The following is a 22,485-nucleotide window of genomic DNA, read 5'->3' on the forward strand; positions in this document are numbered from 1 at the left end:
ATGTGAGATAGCACCTTACCTCCCTAAACTTCATCTTTCAGACACATTATCTCAGAAACGTACATCAACTCTCAGATAAACAGCAGGTGTTACTTTCTCTTTATAAATGAAGAAAAAGACTCAGATAAGTGATCTACTTGCCTACTGAAATGGGAAGGTAACGGTACAATTCTGTTCTTCTGATCTATCCTCTATTCTTTAAGCTGTGCTTTATAGAAAGAAAATATTAGGAAATGCTCCATTTAACCAGTTACCCACACTTTAACAGAGATCTGATCTTCTACTTTCTGGAAAACCAACAGCTTCATTTATTTAAAAGTATAATTAAGAATGATGACAGATGTGTTCTATTTATGGTTACTTTTCCCACAGGTTTAACACCAGTATCCACAGTACATGTATGAGTTGACCCCATTTCTACCTGTCATGTATGGAGATTAGCTCTGTGGTGATTTTAGTAATTGTACAGCAGTATGAAATGCTGGGCCAGCAACATGCTATTTTTGTCAATTCCCAGGCAGGAGATCTGGTTCAAACTCCAGAATACTTCATAATTAGTTAGACTACCTTAGGCAAGTAATGTCACCTCTCTGAAACTCAGCATCCTCATCTTCAAAACGAGTCTTTAAGTTCCCCAATAGCCACACGTTTACCTATGTAACAAACCTGCACGTCTTGCACATGCATCCTGGAACTTAAAATTAAAATTAATTTTTTTTTAAAACAGTTCCCTAAGAGCTACTATTTTAAAAGTAAATGTTTACTAGGTACTAGAGTAAAAGTAAACATTTTTACAGCAGCTTACAAGGTCTGCTGTAGTCATGATCTGGCCCCCATCTCCTTCTAATCCCCCCTCACTCTGTGCTCTATCAGCGTCCTCTCTGCTGTTCGTCAAACACACCAGGCACGTTCCCACGTGGGAGCTGGGACTTGCTGTTCCTCTATTTGGAATGTTGCTCTTCGTATGCCAGCGTAAATCTTACTTCCTCATCTCCATCACGCCTTTACTTAGATGTCACTCTCTCAGTGAAGCCTTACCTAGGAACCCTACCTAGAATTCCAACACCAAACACAAACACACACATACCCTAGCCCATTCTTCTGCTTTATTTCCCTCCTTAGCACAGTCACTAACATTCCATATGGTGTATTTATTTAACTCATTTTTATTATCTGCCTTTCCCACTAGAAAGTAAGCTCCATACAGTCAAAGGTTTTGTCTTTGTTCGGTGTTGTATACTCAGCACCTAGAACTGTGCCTGCTATGTAACAAGCATACACTACGTATTAAATCTTGCAAATGTGATTGCATTTTACAGATGAAAACACTGGGCCGGGCGCGGTGGCTCAAGCCTGTAATCCCAGCACTTTAGGAGGCCGAGACGGGCGGATCACGAGGTCAGGAGATTGAGACCATCCTGGCTAACACGGTGAAACCCCGCCTCTACTAAAAGATACAAAAAACTAGCTGGGCGAGGTGGCGGGCGCCTGTAGTCCCAGCTACTCCGGAGGCTGAGGCAGAAGAATGGCGTAAACCCGGGAGGCGGAGCTTGCAGTGAGCTGAGATCCGGCCACTGCACTCCAGCCTGGGAGACAGAGCCAGACTCCGTCTCAAAAAAAAAAAAAGAAAACACTGAAGCACAGAGGGATTTAAGTAACTCATCCAGGTCACACAGCTATTAAATGGCAAAACCAAGATTGAGTCCCTTCCTCAAGAGCATACAGGTAAAGACTCTCCTGAATCTGGACCACACGGTGCCAAGTGTTTCACTGCCTCTAGTTCTGTCTTTCAGAACAACAGTTTGCCCACAATCCATCATCTCACCTCTGATTTTCAGTCAGTTTTGCTGCAGGTAGTGCTAAACGGTATGGCATGTAGTACGTAGCACAGCTATATACTCTCAAATGACAGAGTGTGTTGTCCTCTCATTTCTTCAGCTAACATTCTGCTACCGTCATTCTACCTCTGTTTCAATATTATTTTCATTCATTCAGTATTTACAGATCATCTACTATATGGTCTCTGTTCTAATGTAGAAATAATCTTTACTAAACAGCTAATACTACAGGCAGTACAAAATTCAAAGAGAGAGAAAGAAAGCTACGTGGAGAAGGACACAGCCAGCCCACAGGAAGGAAGCCAAAAAAATAAACACCACAACCTGGCTCCTTCCCTCTCATGTCCAGCCACTACTCCCCACTGGACAAACCCAACTACCTACCAGACGGCAAGGGAAGCAGTTGATGCAATTTAGAGAAGTCAACCTCCTAAGGCACAAAAGCAGGATGGAGGAAGATGAAAAGTGAATGCAGAGGGGCAAAAAAAAGACACCCAGCACAGGAGCCCTCCTCTCTGTACTATGCAGTCAGAGGGCTCTTGAGCAACCGAGCAACTATCTGAAGGAAGTGAGGACACAGCCCAACTAAGGTCTGGGAGAAGAATGTGCCAACAAGAGGCAACACATTTAAAGCCCCTGAGAAGGAAACAAGTTTGTCACATTTGCACAAGAGGAAGGTCACTGCAGAGGGAGCAAGAGGAAAGGGTTAATTCAAGGAGGCAAGCAGAAGCCAGATCATGCATGTCCTTATAGGCTGGAGGTTCCCAAACTTTGGTGTGGACAGAGGGTTGTTGTTAAACACAGATTGCTGGGCTCCACCCCAAGAATTCCTGAATCAATAGATCTGGGATGGAGACTGAAAATTCTGCATTTCTAACAAGCCCTCAGGTGATGTTGATACTGCTGGTCTAGAAACCACGTCCTGAGAACCACTGTCTAAGGCGAGAGCGAGGACTGTGGATTTTAATCTAAAAGCCCACAGGAGGCAAATCGTTAAAGACAGAAAGTAGATCAGTGGCTGTCAGGCGCTGCGGAAAGGGGAAATGGGAAGTGACTGCTAATAGGTACAGAGCTACTTCTTGGGGTGATGGAAATATTCTGGAATTAGTGGTGATAGTTGCACAACATTGTGAATACATTAAATACCACTGAATTGTATATTTCAAAATGATTAGTTTTACAGTATGTGAATTATATCTCAATTTTTAAAAATAAGGTTACTGGAGGATTTTGAACAGGGTAGCTATTCATGCCATTAAAAAAACTCACTATGTGAACAAACTACAGGAGGACAGGCATGAAAGTACAAATAAGAGGTAAATGCCACACACAAAATGAGATATGATGGTAACACAGAATGCAAGTTAACAGCAAAGGTGGTGAAAATGGCTGGATTTGCATTATTATTTGAAGGTAGAGCCAGTAAGACTCTCTTGGTGGACAGAACGTGGGATGTGAAAGCAGAGAGAAATTAAGAGTGACTCTGGATCTGCTACCTACGCACCAGGTACAAAGTGAGGAAGGAGGAACAGGTTGGGAAGGGCCCGCAGGATGAGACCTCTATGTTAAATATGAGACACCCATGGAACGTTCAAATGGAGGCATGAGAAGGCTGTTTAATACGCAAGTTTGACTGAGATGAGTAAGCAAGAGATGAGCATGTAGAGGCATTTAAAACCTAAGCCTGGATGAGAGCAGCTAGGGCCAGCTAGAGACAGAAAGAACGCTGAGGACTGTGTCCTGAGCTAATCAAGCAACCTCCAGAGATCCCACGAAGGACAAGGATCCAGCAATGAAGACTGAGAAAGAGCCACCAAAAAAAGACAGGAAGAAGTCCAGAAGAGTGCAGGACACCGGAAATCAAGCAAAGAAAAGTGTGAGGGAGGAAGATGCAAAAGTGTACAATCAGACTTGGCAAGGTGGAAGCTGCCGACTGCCTTGACCAGCACTGAGTCATGGGTATAAGGACCTGGCAGGAACAGGCTAGAGAACCTGAGGGAAGGAAGCAGAGGCAGAGTACAGACAACTAGTTCTTCCAGTGTGTTCTGCCTAACCCAAGGGAGAGAAAATGGAGCCACCTAGGGAAGGAGACACAGTATGGTAAAAGGAGTGTTTCCTTTTTATCTCAAGATGAGAGTTTTTACAGATCATTTTAATTGATGGGAATGGCCTAGTTGAGAGGGAAAATGGTATCGACAAGAAACTAATGACAGACATAAGTATATCCTCAAGTTATAAAGGTTATTTTTTTCCAATATGTATCAATTCCCTTTTCCTTCCTTTACTTGGAAGAGGAACAAAAAAATAAGAGAAATAATAGAAAGAGAGGCTGGTTTTACTAACCTATCATGTTAACATGAGAAAATGCAGGCACACATGTTCTTTTTATTTCTAGCATCCTTTTATCTTTGTTTTACAAATTTACTGTATTACAAAATGATAAAAGAATTAGTCAAAAAGGAATTGAATTTTCTAATAAAAAAATGAATTCACTTGTTTCATTTTAGTGAAGCAGTTTTTATCAGCATGTTGAAAATTTTACTTAGAAAACAAATGTTAGGCTACTCTATCAACTAAGTCCTTCAGAAAACAATTCTGGCCTAGAATCCACCATTTTTAAAGATAAAAAATAAAACTGTTAAATCTAAGAAGTTTCCTCCATCAGATACGAAAATATTTTTGAAGGCAATGAACAAAAAATGAAACATTTTTATTAAAAATATTTCAGTTATACATGTTTGTTTTGTTATAAAATAGTGCTTACTGTACCCTATTATGCATACACATCTACAGGCACAGAAAAAAGCCTGAAACTATATTCACCAAATTAACAGTAGTTATGCCCTGGTGGTGGGATGACTATGTGAATTTTTAGGAACTCATCTATGCTTAAGTTTTCTAGAATGTACCACGTACACAATAAAATTGATTCTTTAAGAAATCAATGATGAAAATACGATAACCATATACCATTTTTATTCATACACATTGTGCCTTCCCTGGATGCTTACTGTAAGATATGGAAGACAAATGTCTGTTGAGAGTGTTTTTCTTGTCTATCTTGCCTCAAATTTAGTTAGGAATGATTAAAAACAAGCAATTAAGAAGCACATCTTAAAAGTCCACTATATTAGAACGGAATATTCTTCAGCCATTAAAAGGAATGAGGTACTGATACACACTACCACATGGATAAACCTTGAAAATATTACGTTAAGTGATAGAAGCCAGACATGAAAGACCACATAGCATATAATTCCATTTATATGAAATGTCTAGAATATGCAAATCCATACAGACAAAAAGTTGATGAATAATTGCCAGGGGCTAAGGAAGAGGGAATAGGGAGTGACTGAAAAAGGCATGGGGTTTCTTTCTCAGGTGATAAAAATGTTCTGTAATTAGTAGTAATAGCAGCGCAACCTTGCAAATATACTAAATACCACTGAATTGTACATTTTATATGGGTGAATTTTATGGTATATGAATACATCAATAAAAAAAAAAGAGCCCACTGTATGCTTAGTATGTGAGAGACACAAAAATCTCAGGCCAGGCCATGGTGGCTCACACCTATAATCCCAGCACTTTGGCAGGCCGAGGCAGGGGGATCACTTGAGCCCAGTCATTTGAGAGCAGACCAGCCGGGGCAACATGGCAAAACCCTGTCTCTACAAAAAAAATACAAAAAGGTAGCCAAGAGTGGTAGCACATACCTACAGTCCAAGCTACCCAGGAAGCTGAAGTGGGAGGATCACCTGAGTCCAGGAGGTCACTGCATGCCAGCCTGGGCATCAGAGTGAGAGCCTGTCTCAAAAGCTCGTGCTCTCTCTCTCTCTCTCTCTCTCTCTCTATATATATATATATATATATAAAAGAACAATTTAGTACTCTATTACATGAATGAGAATGTGGGTAAAATGGAAATTCAGAAATGAAAAGGATGATTATGAACTGAGGTAGATGAGGTTTCAGCAAACAGGCATAAATTAATAGTAAGCATAAATAAATAATGTTTTTAAACTATCTGTCATAACTTTACTTCCAAAATGCCTTTTCCTGACACTCTATGTTCTTTAAATACCATATTCTCAAGAATGTAAGATGACTTCATTAGCTCCTTTCCCATAAGGAACCAAGCAAAATGGGGTTACCTAGAGTTAAAGCCTCTGGGAAGCTGTTTTGAGAAATCTGACTATTCTCATTGAATCAAGTTATAAATGTGTTCCTGTCAACTTTTGAGGTAAATTGTTTTCATCATAAAGAGTGCAGCAATAATCAGGTCAAAAAAACAAAAAACAAAAAAAAACAGCTGTTACAGATCTACCCATACTACAAATTGCTGCGACATCCGAAAGGGCTCGTGACAGCTTGCTTACTTGGTAACAGAGTAGTTTTTCTTCCCCAGGTAGAAAATGTGCATATTAGATCAGCTCTTCTTGGTGACCACATACACATTAAAATGTTAACTTCTTTTGAACTTAGAAATCAGGAACATCGTTTTTATAGTAGAAACCACAAAGAGAAGACATTAATCAATAAACAATAAACTCTAAAGCATATTTAAGAGCAGAAGATATAAATGACAGATCCCACAAGACAATACAAATATGAAGACATGCAGGGAAATCAATATTAATTAAAACAATGAGGTACCACTTAAGAGCTACAGGTTGAGTATCCCCTATCTGAAACGCCTGGGACCAGAAGTGTCTCGTATTTCAGAATTTTTTCTGATTTTAGAACATATGGATAACCAGTTGAGCATCCCTAATCCAAATATCCAAAATCCAAAATGCACCCATGTGCATTTCCTTAGAGAATCATGTAGGCACTCAGAAAAGCTGTCAATTTTGGAGTATTTCAGATTTCAGATTTTTGGATTTAGGATGCTCAACCTGTATTAAGCTGTCTTCAATTAAAAGACAAGATCCAACATAGATGAGGTTGTATAAAAGTTATTTACTCAAATACACAATGGTAGTACTATAAATTATTTAAAATCCTATTTGCAAAGTAAAATAAATAATGTATCAAAAGTCACAGAATTATGTATTTCTCATGACCTTACTCCTGGGAATGTATCCTAAAAAAAAAATTGAAACGAAGAAAAACTCTAAACGCCTGAAGATTTTCACTACAGTGTGAGGTCTACACACACAGTCAGATGGAAAAGTAAATATTCAAAAACATGAAAAAGTCTTTAAACAGGGAAAAAGTTAAGTAAATTAAAATCATTTGCCAGAAGGACTATGACCCAGCCACCAAGTCCTGTAAGTATAAATATAGTGTTAGGAAAACGTTAAGAAAAAGTTACAAAACAGAACAATACTAAGTTTTTTTAACTTTAAAAATATATGCACTATCGGCCGGGTGCAGTGGCTCACGCCTGTAATCCCAGCACTTTGGGAGGCTGAGGCAGGCAGATCACAAGGTCAGGAGATCGAGACCATCCTGGCTAACATGGTGAAACCGTCTCTACTAAAACTACAAAAAATTAGCCAGGCATGGTGGCACGTGCCTGTAGTCCCAGCTACTCGGAAGGCTGGGGCAGAAGAATGGCATGAACCCGGGAGGCGGAGCTTGCAGTGAGTTGAGATCACAACACTGCACTCCAGCCTGGGGGAGAGAGCGAGACTCAGTCTCAAAAAAAAAAAAAAAAAAAAAAAATATATATATACACACACACACACACACACACACACACACACATACATAGATACACACACACGCACACCATCTTGGCCAGACAGGGTGGCTCCTGCACCTGCCTGTAATCTCAGTACTTTGAGAGGCTGAGGCGGGAGGATCACTTCAGGCCAGGAGCTAGAGGCCAGTCTGGGCAACACAGTAAGACCCCATTTCCCCATTTATATTAAAAAAAAAAAAAAAAGTAGCTGGGTGTGGTAGCATGTACCTGTAGTCCGTCCTAGCTACTCAAGAGACTGAGGTGGGAGGATCGCTTGATCCCAGGAATTCAAGGTTATAGTGAACTATGATCATGCCACTGCACTCCAGCTTGGGCGACACAGCAAGATGCTGTCTCCCAAAAAAAAAAAAAAAAAAAAAAGTAGAAATATGTATGTGGGTACATGCACACACACATATCTACCATCTAAAATATATATATATACTGACCTGTATGAAACGCACAGAAAATCAGCGACACCAGGGACAAGTAAGACATCACTTTTAAATTTTTAAAATCTCAACAGTAAAATAATTTTATAATAATTTACAATTTAAAAGTATACTTAATACAAACTGGGATAAAAGAACATGAAAATATTTCATCAAAAATGGTAAATGTGATTACAATTTGTTTCTACCTCCTATAGTCATCTATCTTGAGAGAAGGAAAGTTCAGGGAAAGGTAAAAAAAAAAACAACACTGTGTTAAGTTGTGCCAGGCCACCTACAGACTCGCTGCACAGTAATTCATATCAGTCATATCCAAATGAAGACTTGCCCTTCCAAAAATTCAAAGTCACAGATAATTTTCATTTAAAAATAATGGGTCACAGATTTAAGAGTTCTGTGTTTATAGAGCATGTATGTACTGTAACTATGATGTTATGCTACCAACACAAGAACAACTCATTTCAAAGAGAAATTATTTCAGTTTAAAATCTGAAAGACTTTTCTAAGAGGAAATACAAAAATAAATGATTGGGCATTTACAAGATGAGTCAAAGGCTAACGTTTATTCATTTGATTAAGAAAATCATGTGAAGTTAGTTCTACAGAAAGAAGAAAGGAACCAAGAGTATAAGATGTTCCCTGTCACCAAAGGGAAATTAAGCTCTACAACAGTACCTTCAGAGTTTTCATTTATAAAAACTCAAATCCTTCAAGTTTACCTAAGAGGAAAAAAGAGAAAATTATGAAATGAACAATCTGTAAAAAGAGTGACACAAATCCTCCCCAAATTTTGCAACTCACAGGAAATACCACAGGAACAGCCAGGCAATTACGTTTGTAGAGAGATTAGGGGAAAATCCTAATGGTTTCTGTGTTTCACAATTCCTCTGTAGGAAGATAAATGTAAAACTATTACTTCAGTTTCTATATTTTGTTGTACCTCTTACAAAGGACGGCCTGAAAATATTTTTTGTAAGAGGAGGATGCCACTAGGCTTCCTATAACCCAGTCAAGCAAAAACACCTCTCCCAACACTGCGATACAGAGCAGGGATTAAATTAAGATATAACCAAAGTTTCTTTCAAACTCATACACAGCCATTTAGCCCAACCATGGCTTCTAACACTGGGCGGGGTTTAGGAAGGAGATGCAGACCATTCCAGTCCTCGAGGATACTCTGCCTGTCTCTGCACAGACCTAGAACTCTGCTCCAGTGCTCACTCTGCCAGCTGGGACTGCACACCAAGGGCACTGGTGAGCTTGGCTCCCTAATTCAGACATGCTGCACCCTAGCTGTGGGCTAGGCTGCCAGCATTCTGCAAGAAGTGTGCTGCTCAACTACCCCAGCCTGGGCTGTCCGTCCTCGTCTCTCCAACATCTGTGTAGGCAACCCACAGGGGTCTCTGGAACCTTCCTCGGGAGTCACAGGGACACTACATATTTGAGTCCTTTCCCTCAAAGAGACACTCTCTACCTCCCTGACAATGGGTCCCAACCTTATTAAAGTTATCAGAGAATCACTGTTTACAAAGACCTATCATGATTTCTTAGCTGTTTCTCTAGAGTTCACTCCTGGAGCCATTAAACTGCTTTTAAAAATCCTCATCAATTACCATGAGTTATGTATACCAATGTTCTATTAAGGCTCAATGATATTAAACCTACTTCTACACTAAGTGTACCACTTTTTATGATGGCATATTTTTAACATCAACCCATCAGTTCCTATCAGTTACATCTGAGTTTATTTAAAGCAAAATCATAAAATCATATTCAAAGGATTTTTTTTACATCATAAACTATTTCTTTGCTCACTTACAGCAAGTTAATAGAATTCAGAAATCAGTAACATGTGAAGTCTCAATATCAATTTGAACAATATTCTATTAAAACGTTAATCATGCATGGACTATCCTGACCACCCATTCAATACCATCTGGAGCACACAATCATATTCTGAAATAATCAACATTCTGGAAGAAAATGATAGAGCAAATATGAAGTGGTTACTTTAATTAAGGAAAAATTCATAAAGTAGCCCTGCTGGTCACAGATGTCTGGTAAGAGAACCACTTCATATACATAAACAGGTAACAGGGACCTCTACATAGAAACTTATAGGAGTCATATCCTATCAAAGCCAGCCATGCCAAAGAAGCTCCTGGTTCTATGCCTTCCCCTCAATCCTAACTTCTTGCTGACTTCAATAAGAAGTTTCATTCATTCACCCATTAGTACTTACTAAACACCTACTAAGGAAGCACAGTTAAAGCAAAAGGAACACAGTGATGAAAAAGCTTGCCTTCTTTAGGGCAGAGAAGAGAGGTTGGTAGTACACAAATAAGCATAGTACATAAAGTGATATGATAAAGAATTATGGAAGTGATGAGGAGAGGATGGCTGATCGTGATTAGGAAAGACACCTCAGGGTGCAGGGGACTTTGGAGCTGAGATTGAAGAAGCCAGAGTCACTTGAAACATCTGAAGGAAGACATTTCATCAAAGGCCCGGAAGTGGTAATTCCACGACCAGAAAAAACGCCACATCAGGAATACAGACTTGTGCCAATGAGGGCAGAGGTAGAACAGGGGCTAGCTCGAGCAGGGCCTTGTAGGTCAAGAATAAGGAGTATGGACTTTATTGCAAGGGAAAAGTCACTAGAGTAGTGATTTGCAACGTGCAATTCTCAAACAGCACCAGCATCACCTGGCAACTTGTCAAATATGAAGTCCCAGGCCCTGCTCCACACCTCCTGATTCAGAAACCCCAGAGGTGAGGCCCAGTACTCACACTTAAGTTTAAGAACCACTGCACTGGCCGGGCGCGGTGGCTCAAGCCTGTAATCCCAGCACTTTGGGAGGCCGAGACGGGCGGATCACGAGGTCAGGAGATCGAGACCATCCTGGCTAATACGGTGAAACCCTGTCTCTACTTAAAAATACAAAAAACTAGCCGGGCGACGAGGCGGGCGCCTGTAGTCCCAGCTACTCGGGAGGCTGAGGCAGGAGAATGGCGTAAACCCGGGAGGCGGAGCTTGCAGTGAGCTGAGATCCGGCCACTGCACTCCAGCCTGGGTGGCAGAGCAAGACTCCGTCTCAAAAAAAAAAAAAAAAAGAAAGAACCACTGCATTAGAGGGTTTTGAGCATGGAAGTAACATGAAGCTAGGTTTCTGAGTAATTTGCTGTAAATAATGTAGAGTTTCGCTAGCAAATAACAGAAGTGTATATTAATCTATGTATATATTAATTACAATACCAGTAGTTAACCCAACAACAATACCAATACATTATGATCATATACATGGGTATTTATATTTGCATACTTTGAATTTCAAGGAATTCCATTTCAATTACAAGAAATATTAAGACCTAAAACATATTTTAAATTATCTACTCCAGTTATAGCCTCAAGTCACCAAATGAGAAATCTAAAAATAGCCACACTTTTCCTCACTTCTCTCCCCAGAGTAGCTCACCTGATTCCTACACTGTCCTGTAGTGTCAATGTCATCCCCATCCTTCCAGAATAATTCAAAGACCATAAAACTTCCTCCAATCCATCCGTCCCTACCCACACACCTACCTCCAGCCAGAAGTAAATATTCTCTTTGCTTCTCTGACAACCATTCACACTGTAGTTGTTTGTATCCCTGTCTTATCTGTCCTACTGGTCCATACATTCTTTAGGACACAGGTTTTGGTTCTTCAATGCTTCTTCCCTGGTTTTTCTCCTCCTACATTATACCTCACTCCCCAAAAAACTCTGTCGGATCTCACACAAAGCAAATATGCAATACAAGTTTGTTGGACTGAACTGAAACTGTGACGCAGGGAATCAAAGTTCCACAAAGAGGAGAAAGTTAACAGGCGACAAGAACATGACAAAGAGGATGTTCACATCCTGAAGCATCAAGAAATGTTTCTCTATAAATGATACTACTTCACAGTGAACGTTTTCAAAGTCAGACAATGTCTCAAAGAATTCTGCTTAAGTAAAACTAAGAAATCTTTTCTCTTCTTTCAACTATGCCTGAAGCTGAATTTAGATAGGTTTCAAATTCTGAACGTATCCTCTAAAGCAACTCATCTTAGGCTACTCTGCTTCAATATCTGTCATAAACAATCAATGTATAAAGCAAAAGAACAAATACATTTAGTTAATTCCTCCTCGACTCCAACTATTGATAAGTTTAGTGTTGGTGTGCTTCCTTCTAAACTGAGCCTTGTTGTGTGCCAGGCATCTGTGTTATTTTATGTAAAGGTACTGTTACAGATTTCATTCTATTTTTTATTTTTACTCACTAAACACTACATTTTTTAAGATCTACCCATGATGATCGAACTACAACCAATACATTGCTTCTAGTTATTTCCTTCCTACCTCCCACTTTGCTATAGAAGTAGAGGCAAGAACTACACTCACCAAAGAAAATCCAAAATAAGAATATTCATTCATCCATTAACTCAAACAATATTAAATCCCTACAGTATGCCAAACACTGTGTAAGTGCTAGAAACACAAAGATGAAAAGGCATGGTCCACATCCTCTTAGAGCTTATGGAACAACGAAGAAGCACTGCAAACAATGAAAAGGGTGCAATGTTGAGAAATGAGAAATTCTTGGTGAAGTACATTTAAAGCATCTGAAGTCCAGCGAGAACAGAAAAAAAAAATCCCCTCCAAGCAGTAGAAGAAGGCTTAACATTAAGTACTATTAAGCTGAAACTGTAGGGTGAGTAACACAAGCAGGAAGAAAACCATCTAGGCAGAGAAACATTGTGTATAAAGACACAGGAAACTGTGGCATGCCCTCACAACTATAGTCCTGGAACTGTTGAAGCACAGACGTGGGAGGCAAGGCAGGACAAATAAGAAGAGATGGGTCAATTCTCAACCCACAAGCCACGAATGTGCTGCAAAAACTTTCAATGCACAAAATTTGTTTCATACACACACTGTTAAGGCAAAGTCCGATGGAGTGGAGCAAGTCATGGAGGGCAATAAGCAAGAGTGGAGAGCAATATGCAACAGAGTACAACTTGCTGTGAGCAAGACAAAACACAATTCCAAAGGCAGGGCGAATGAACTGCGAGGTGACCGGGTGCTCTTCTGCACAGCAAAAGGCATTCCCACTACTGTGCCACAGCTGGTACTGTGTTTTAATAGATGACTTGATGTTTTGAGTTTTTCAATCATTTCCAATATGCAGCTAAAAATTCTGAAATGGAAATGTATCAATGACACAAAAAGGCTGAAATCCACTGGGCTACACAATAAAGAAACTTTCTATCTCACTAAAGAGTTTATATATTTTATGCTATAAGGAACAGAGGTCAGACTTGAAGAATTCTGGAGAGGGAAGAGACATGCTGCTGTTTCTAAAAGACCACCAGGGAAGCAGTGCCTTAAATGGCCTGACTGGGCAGAGAACAGAAAAGGTAAGAACATAGATAAGGAGAGCATTACAACAGTACAGGTAGGAGAGGGGTGAGGCCAAACAGGCGCCCCAGGGAATGGAAAACAGGGATCTGTGTGCCCTGGTGACTCAACAGCTCCAGGAGAAAACAGAAGAGAGGAAAAGAAGCAGAATGAAAGTCCAGGTCCCTGGCTACTAAAAGCAACAAGCAAAACCTACCAGAGAAAGATCCAATCAACCTTTAAAATAAAAGCATTATCCAAAATAGATGCCCCCCAACCTTTTCAGGAAATTAACAAAATTTTTGAAAATTACCTACATAACACAAACTAAGCAGTTATTATCTAGCTCTTGCTGTGATGCAGAAAACACTGGCACAAAGAGACCGTTTCTAGAATTAAAGTTAACTCTGACTTGATTTTCCTAGGTCACTCGCTACTTTATGCCGGAAAAATGAAGATATTATTGTTTTAAAATTTAAAAAAAAAAAAAAGGCGGGGGAGTCAAGGAACTTTTAAGTTGAACCATCAGAAGCTTCCAGTGCACTCTGATCATGTGATCAAAAGTAAAGCTGTCCTAAAGCATTTCAGGACAGACTATGGCTTCCTTGAGAAACCTGATACACACTACTGAGTTTTAAAGAAACATGGTGACAGAAGGCTTTCTCTCAAGCCTAAATTTAAACTGCTCTGTGTAGCTGTCAGAGCTCTCCAGAGCTCTCTGGTAATATAAAAAGTATGGTTTCTCTTTAGTCCCACAGGAAGGAGCTTGTGGATACAGGAGTGATCTTCCACGATTCCTGTCTTGTCTTACTTCCAACCCTGGGTAAGTGCTACTGTTTCTCCTCTCACCCCTGGGGCGTCTGAGGGTCAATAAAACAATTTATCAGAGGAAGTCACTAACTCTTGAGTGCCTTCACAACCAATTCTTACTGTCAGCTGGGCCTTACCTGTAGTAAAAAATAAAAAATAAATAAAATTAAAACCCTTTAATTTATTTCTGGCAGCTTTCTGTAGACTTCCCTACTCTTCCCACCTTGCCCAAGTCTTACACTCTGGCACCTCTAAGATCCACTGTCCACACAGCAACAGAGTGAGCTTTCCTAATCAATCAGGTTGTCGCTTTTGCTAACTAAACCTCTTCTGTGGCTCCCACGTCCCTTCCCATGCCACCTCCACCCTTCCCTCTGGCCCACAAAAACCTATATGCTGACAGGTCTTTTCCTCAGCTCTAGTCACTCTGCCCTCTGCCCATGAAGACCTGCCCTGCCCCTGCCACCCCCCGTCCCTCGCCCCAGCCCCTAGTGCTTCCTCGGGGCCTCTGCACCAGTGCCTGGGAATCATGCCCACTTGAAATGCTCCACCTGCAAATCTTCACAGGAGCAGCTCCTTCTTGTCATTCAGGTCTCAGCTGAAAGGTCACTTCCTGACCATCCAATCTAAAGTAGCCATTACAGTCACGTTACCTTTCTTAAATCCCATTTAACTCTCATGTTTTTCTTTTTTGTTTATTTTCTCTCTCCCCCATCCAAATCCCCCATTAAGCACTATGGAAGAAAGGTAAAGCTCCCTGAAAACTTCCTTTCCTGTCTCCATAGCATTTACAACAGTGCCTGGAATACAGAATATAGTAACTAAATATCTTTTGAGCAGATGTTATCCCCAAAAGGCCATCCCAAAACAACCAAATGGTTAAAGAGGGAGAATGAAAAGCAAAGATTTAATGTGATTTCATTCAAAATCAGCTCCTAATCTATTTCCAACAAAGGTATCTGACTACACTGAATTGCTGCTCCCTACTACATGGACAGTCCTGAAGCTGCAAGTGGAGACACTCACTCCACTCCCATCTGGACACGTCAAAGTCATTGCTGCACCATTCGAGTAACTGGAAACGGCTGAATGACACTGGTCATCTCACAGCAGACATTGTATGTGTCCCTGTCCTCCACTTCTCCCAACATGCCTATCCTACTCTGCTCCTTTCCTATTAGGATGGTACAAAAGTAATTGTGTTGGGAGGCCGAGACAGGCGGATCACGAAGCCAGGAGATCGAGACCATCCTGGCTAACACGGTGAAACCCCGTCTCTACTAAAAAATACAAAAAACTAGCCGGGCGAGGTGGCGGACGCCTGTAGTCCCAGCTGCTCGGGAGGCTGAGGCAGGAGAATGGCGTAAACCTGGGAGGCGGAGCTTGCAGTGAGCTGAGATCCGGCCACTGCACTCCAGCCTGGGTGACAGAGCAAGACTCCGTCTCAAAAAAAAAAAAAAAAAAGTAATTGTGGTTTTGCCATTAAAGGTAATGGTAAGAACCGAAATTACTTTTGCACCAACCTAATATATTATCACCTTCAAACCACATTTACAGATATCATCTCAAGAAAGACTATTTAACACTCCTTATACAAAAGCTAATTACCAAACCCCTTCTCTTTCCCTGCAGATGTGGAAGATCTGAGATCTCTATGGTAATATTATTAGATAGAGGTGGGAAGAAACAGCTATTGAGATGTTTCCTTTGCCCAGGGGAGGTAAGCACCTCCACATCATTTAACAAGTCCATAAGAGAACTATTTACCAATCTTCTCATCCAGTATGGATTTAAGTAAGGGAAGATGTCTCCATCTTTTTTTTCCCATTTTTCCTTTTCTACTTTAAAACTACACTAGGGTTATGCTTTGAAAAGCAATTTTTGAAGTTACAATTAGCCAAAAGAACATCATTACCACTGTTTGTCCTGTCAAACATATAAAAATATTCTGACCCAAGCATTTGCCATCTTGAACAGAGCACGTGTTTGCGGGCAGGCAGTTCAAATCTCATTTCTACTAGTGACCAGAAACATATTACTTAAACCCTTTGAGCTTCAAATTCCTCATCTGTTGAATGAGAGTGGGAAGATCAACTTCAGAGTGTAGTAAGGGGATTAGACAGGATGACCAACCTAAATCACCAGGCACAGTGTGAGGCACAGAAAGGGGGCTCCTCTTCATCTCCAGGAGAGAAGTTACAGTGAAGCTTCCACTCTCCCTGCTTTTACATATAAATTGTTCACTCCCTGTGGAAGAACAGTAAATTGCCTTAATCATTTTTTGTTACCACAAGTAGTTTACTGGTAATCTATAACAGTTTATTCATCATGGTTTTCTACTACTTTTCTATGCTTGTGCCTTAAGGGATTTTGGGTTGATATGTTTGAAATTTAAATAAAGTCGTATTAAGTTATAAACCTGTATCCAGAAAAACAACTGAAGTATGCACTTCAAAAGTCAAAGTTTGGCCAAGTGCAGTCGCTCACGCCTATAATCCCAGCACTTTGGGAGGCAGATCACTTGAGGTCGAGTTCGAGACCAGCCTGGCCAACATGGTGAAACCTCGTCTCTACTAAAAATAGAAAAAAAAATGTAGCTGGGTGTGGTGGTGCACTCCTGTAATCCCAGCTACTCGGGAGGCTGCTGCTAGAGAATCACTTGAGCCCAGGAGGCAGAGGTTGCAGTGAGCTGAGATGATGCCATGCCACTGCACTCCAGCCTGGGTGATAGAGCAAGACTCTGTCTAAACAAACAAACAAACAAAAAAGTGAAAGTCCAGTACTTACTGGCCAAATGAACATATTCATCAAAAATCTGGTTCGATTATCCAAACAAATAATTTGGTTTTGAGTATATTTTATGTAGAAAAAAGTTTCTAAATCTGTAAAACTACTTTTCCTGCCTATTATCTAAAAATGTTTAAAAGTTGCATTTCTGGCCGGGCGCGGTGGCTCAAGCCTGTAATCCCAGCACTTTGGGAGGCCGAGACGGGCAGATCACGAGGTCAGGAGATCGAGACCATCCTGGCTAACACGGTGAAACCCCGTCTCTACTAAAAAATACAAAAAACTAACCGAGCGACGTGGTGGCGCCTGTAGTCCCAGCTACCCGGGAGGCTGAGACAGGAGAATGGCGTGAACCCGGGAGGCGGAGCTTGCAGTGAGCTGAGATCTGGCCACAGCACACCAGCCTGGGTGACAGTGAGACTCCATCTCAAAAAAAAAAAAAAAAAAAAGTTGCATTTCTTTAATAAGACATTTTTTTTGATAAGATGGTATGCAAAGTGTTTTAAGAAATCACTGACTACTTAAAACTTAATGCTCCTAAAGGATCCCCGAATGACCCAATAAGACATGGAATTTTAATGTCTCACCTACCACTTCAATATAACTATACATTTCATACATAGTCACATCATCTATGTTTTCTTTTTTCAGTTACATCTGATTAAAGAGAATGTTCTGTTCAGTAACTAGCACACCATCAAAAAACAAGTATTTAAATAATGTGTGGCTTAAGTGGCACGAGCTGAAAAGAACACTCTGGATTCCTAAACTCTTAATTGCTATTCTTCTTATTCTGTGAGATCCTTGTGGAGAAGCTGGTGAGAGCACATACTGGTATGCAGTTACCCTATTTAAGCTAAGGAGAGGCTAGATAACACGAGCTTCAAGAATAATCAGTGTTAGCTTTAGAAAGACTTTTTAAGAGTGCCACACACTATGGAAGATCACCAAAAGAGATAAAGGTCTACAGTATTCTTAAAAGCTCCAGAAAAGAAAGTTTTGTTTTCTTGTCTCCTGGGGCGGTGGGGATAAAGACAGAGGGAACACAGTTCTTCCTAGAAGCAGTGTATGTGAATAAATGACCCTCCATGTGTCTTCCAGATAAATACATTCTCCTTAATTGTTAAATATAAGCAGGTGTATGCTTGTGTAAATTTCTTTTAAAAAGTCTAAATCTGATTTCTCTGAAACAGGTAAAAATACAGAAATTTTCAAACATCTTTCAGCTTTTAAGAGCTGAAGTCACAAGGCAACAGAACTAATGCACATGAAATGTGAGACACTACCGGGCGCGGTGGCTCATGCCTGTAATCCCAGCACTTTGGGAGGCCGAGGCTAGTGGATCACCAGGGTCAGGAGTTCAAGACCAGCCTGGACAATATGGTAAAATCCCATCTCTACTAAAAAATACAAAAATTAGCTGAGTGTAACCTGTAATGCCAGCTACTTGGGAGGGTGAGGCATAGAATTGCTTGACCCTGGGAGGCGGAGGCTGCAGTAAGCTGAGATCGTGCTACTGCACTCCAGCCTGGGCTACAGAGTGGTAAGACTCTGTCTCAAAAAAAAAGAAAAAAGAAATGTGAAATATTTTGCACATTTCTAAAAATAGATTATTTGTTTAACAGCCTTTGGTAACTGTAATTCTATAAAGATAGGAACCTCTCTTTAGGGACCTAATCTAAACTTTATTCTGGAATAAAGCCTGATCTAAGCTAATTTTCTACACTATTACTCAAGCAAAAAGAATTCTTTCAAAATATGATATAATCATACAAATAAAATGTTTTAAATACATAACTTGAAATCATACAAATATAATGTTCCAAATACATAACTTGAAAGATTTTCAGTTTCAAAACACAATTTCAGTTGTTTTGTGCAAATCTGTGCAAATAAAACCAGACCTTTGTAAATAATAATACAAGTATTTAAGCAAAAGTTAAGCTACTGGTCTGTGGAGCTGCACACTTTGCAGGTATGCTCAGAAATATACAAATTCTACTGATCAGCTGGTCAAACTGCTAAAGGAGATACTGTAACATCCCATTTTTTTCCTAGACCCTCAAAATTAGAAGCTCAAATTTTATTTTGCAGCATCATGAAATAATTATGCCCGAGCAGCAGTGAAAGATAAAATGCCATAAACTTAGAAATTAAACTATGATCACTTCAACTGAGCTTTTTAAAATAAGCTATTATTTTCTTTCTTTTTTTTTTTTTTTTCTGAGACAGTCTCGCTCTGTCCCCCAGGCTGGAGTGTAATGGTGCCATCTTAGCTCACTGCAACCTCTGCCTCAAGGGTTCAAGCGATTTTCCTGCCTCAGCCTCCTGAGTAGCTGGGATTACAGGCGCACGCTACCACACCCGCTAATTTTTGTATTTTTAGTAGAGACAGGGTTTCACTATGTTGAGGCTGGTCTCGAACTCCTGACCTCATGATCCACCCCCCCCCCCAGCCTCCCAAAGTTCTGGGATTACAGGCGTAGCCATCGCGCCTGGCCCAGCTGTTATTTTCTTTAAAATATCTGTATAAAGGCTATATGATGATGTCGGTTTGACTGCATTGTCATATAGTAACCACCAGGCATGTGGCTATTTAAATATAATTAAAATTAACTCAAGTTCAGTTCTTCAGTTCCCTTGGCCATATTTGAAGTGCAGTAGCCACATGTGGCTGGTGACTGCCATACTGGACAGCACAGATACAGAGCATTTCCATTACAGCTGGACACTCAGGCCAAATATACAGCATCTCGAACTACCAAGTGACAGGCAAATTCAAGCCTTCTGGTTTTCCAGGTGGCGCTACCAAATACTGTGTAGTTTTGTAAATAATTTTTTTTAATTTATCATTTCAATAGTAGGTACAAACAAAAATTTTTATGAAACTATTCGCTGAAAAGAGCAGAGTAGCTTTTAGAGTTAGCCAAGCTCTTTCTTAAGAACACATTTTTGTTCTGAGCATAACACTTCACGAAATCAAAGTAATGAATAAAAGATATCTAATGTAATTTTCAAATCACTAAGAATTTTTGCTTGCGATAACTGCCTCCCTTTATTTGATAATCAAGTACAACGAATGGATCACTAAAAAGCCAAACTCTCAAAGTGCAAAATAATCTCTTCTTTCATCAGGAAAAAGAAGATGTCAAGTATGAAAGTATAACCAGTTTCTCCTCAGCAAGTTGTGGAAATATCACAGAACTAGAGATACCAACAATGGCAGGTATCTGAAAGTGAGAGTAATTATCACTCCCATTTCTGCAGTACCCTATCATTACCTCTACCGTGATTTGCAGAGCTTGCTATTTATTCTTAGTTAGCCTTCTAAAATACATCTTCCACTTTTGGTTTTGGATGCAATTATCGCTTCATGTCCCACATAAAAGAAAACCACTTGATCCTGTACCATTTGGTGAGAAAACACATGAACACAATTTATTTGTACTTCTTTTTTTTTTTTTTTTGAGATGGAGTCTCTCTTAGTTACCATCTCGGCTCACTGCAACCCCACCTCCAGGGTTCAACCAATTCTCCTGCCTCAGCCTCTCCAGTAGCTGGGGCGACAGGCGCATGCCACCACGCCCAGCTAATTTTTGTATTTTTAGTAGAGACGAGGTTTCACCATGCCCGCCAGGAGGATCTCAATCTCTTGACCTCGCGATCCGCCTGCCTCAGCCTCCCAAAGTACTGAGATTACAGGCATGAGCCACCGCACCTGGCCTATTTGCACATTTTTAAGAAATGCAGTCTAAATAGTAAACCATTATCTTCAGAATGCCTTTAAAAGCCAATCAAGGAATGTACCTAATGCCACAGAACTGTACATTTAAATATAGTTAAAATGGTAAATTTTATTTCATATATATTTTACCACAATAAAAGTATATCAAGGCCAACTGTCTACATTCTGAGACTACCCATTTTTTTACATTAAATGTGCTTTTCCTGGTAAGTTGGTTAGAATTTTTCAAAGTAATGTAACAAAATTACATTCATGTTGGAATAAAAATCCAAGCATATTAAAAGCCAAAGATGAGAAATATACTTAATAAAAGTTTTCTTTTCAAATATCCAAAATATTACAGTATAAAGACACATATAACATGAGTCTACTAAATGAAAAATTATTTCATATTTTTATATATCACAAATCTGAGAATCTCCAGTTTAACCAACATTGGAAATTCAAAGGCTTTTATCTACCACCTATTGGAAGCTAGATCCTCAAACCACCCTAAGAGCTGAGTACTATTATCCCCATTTTACAGATGATGAAACTGAGGGACAAATTTTTTTTAACTGGCTACAGTCACTAAAGGTAGTAGCTGAGCAATACTGAAGTGTTAGTCTGACTTCAAAGCTGATGTACGTGCCATCACACCACACTGAGTCCGTGTTAGGATTCTATTCTGACATCAGAAAGGCAATCAGAAGAACCATATTGCTAAATTGAATGTAGTCTCAAGAGCCACACAACGTTTTATGAATTCGGCTACACAACGGATACCTTGGTAGGGTATCTCCAAAGGATACCTTGACAAAAAACAAGGAAGAAACCATACAGCAACAACTGATACGTGTTTCTCTTGCTCCTATTATTAGGAAAAATTCACAGACAATCCGTACAAGTTATTTCAACACAAAGAGATGTAAATCCAGGAAATAAAAATCTTAACAGCAAAATCCATCACCCTTATCTATGGTCCATTATTTCAATATTGGGTATTCACATCACAAACCTGACTTCATAACCAGGCATTAAACTAAGATGCATAATGCTACTTTCAAATTCCTTTTATCCTGGCAGGACAAAATATCCCAAACCATCTAAACCCAATTACTAATCTAGTGAATTGTTAAGTCGGCCCATTGAGAGTTCAGGACGCCCTCCATGACACAAGTAGGGGTCCAGGGGACAGCATATTATATACTCTGTATGCGTGACTGCAAACTTTGTCATCACTCCATTCCACAGACTTTATAAAAGTAAAAGCTTTTTGTTTCTTTGTCTAAACAAATGGAGCCACAAGCATAGGATGCCTGCAAGATGTCCCCACTTCAGTGGGAGAGGTGCAAGTACAACTTCCACGAAGAAACTCGCCACTGAAGTCTGCAGAAGCCACCGCAAGCCACTGCAAACCTCCATTCCGCGATCGCTAAATGACAAGAGACATTTCAGAAACGTCTCAAACCTGCTGTTCACCTGTGGCCTGGTGGCCGTGTCAAAAGCCTGCAGAGCTCCTAAAGAACACACTAATCCTCTCCGGAGGTTTTCCTAAACAAGCTGTGGGAAATGAAGGGAGCCAGGCACGTACGCTTTCCTGCAATCTAAAACTTCCGAGACGGCATTTACCACAACCAGTTTCCACAAAGAGGTAAGGGTGACTTAGCTGCTACTGCGGATATCAAGATCCAAATTCGATTAAAAACAAAGCAAAGCACCCGTTCCAGTAACGTATGTTTCACTCCAGTAAAAAGTTAAAAGAA

At 40.1% G+C, this 22,485-nt stretch overlaps 1 protein-coding gene across 3 annotated transcripts in view; it reads right to left on the minus strand.

Moving 5' to 3' along the window:
- The window catches only part of TP53BP2 (tumor protein p53 binding protein 2), a 68,230-nt gene that overhangs the window by 45,043 nt on the left and 702 nt on the right, over positions 1-22,485 (minus strand). Inside the window, exon 2 of one of the 3 annotated variants that reach the window (XM_033197350.1) lies at positions 16,342-16,455. The exons of the other annotated variants lie outside the window; for them this stretch is intronic. The gene's annotated coding sequence lies outside the window, so the exon portion shown is untranslated. The remainder of the gene's footprint in view (positions 1-16,341; positions 16,456-22,485) is intronic. 3 annotated transcript variants of the gene reach the window in all.

Source organism: Trachypithecus francoisi, unplaced genomic scaffold (genome assembly GCF_009764315.1).
Source record: "Trachypithecus francoisi isolate TF-2019V2 unplaced genomic scaffold, Tfra_2.0 Lachesis_group5, whole genome shotgun sequence".
NCBI lineage: Eukaryota > Metazoa > Chordata > Mammalia > Primates > Cercopithecidae > Trachypithecus > Trachypithecus francoisi.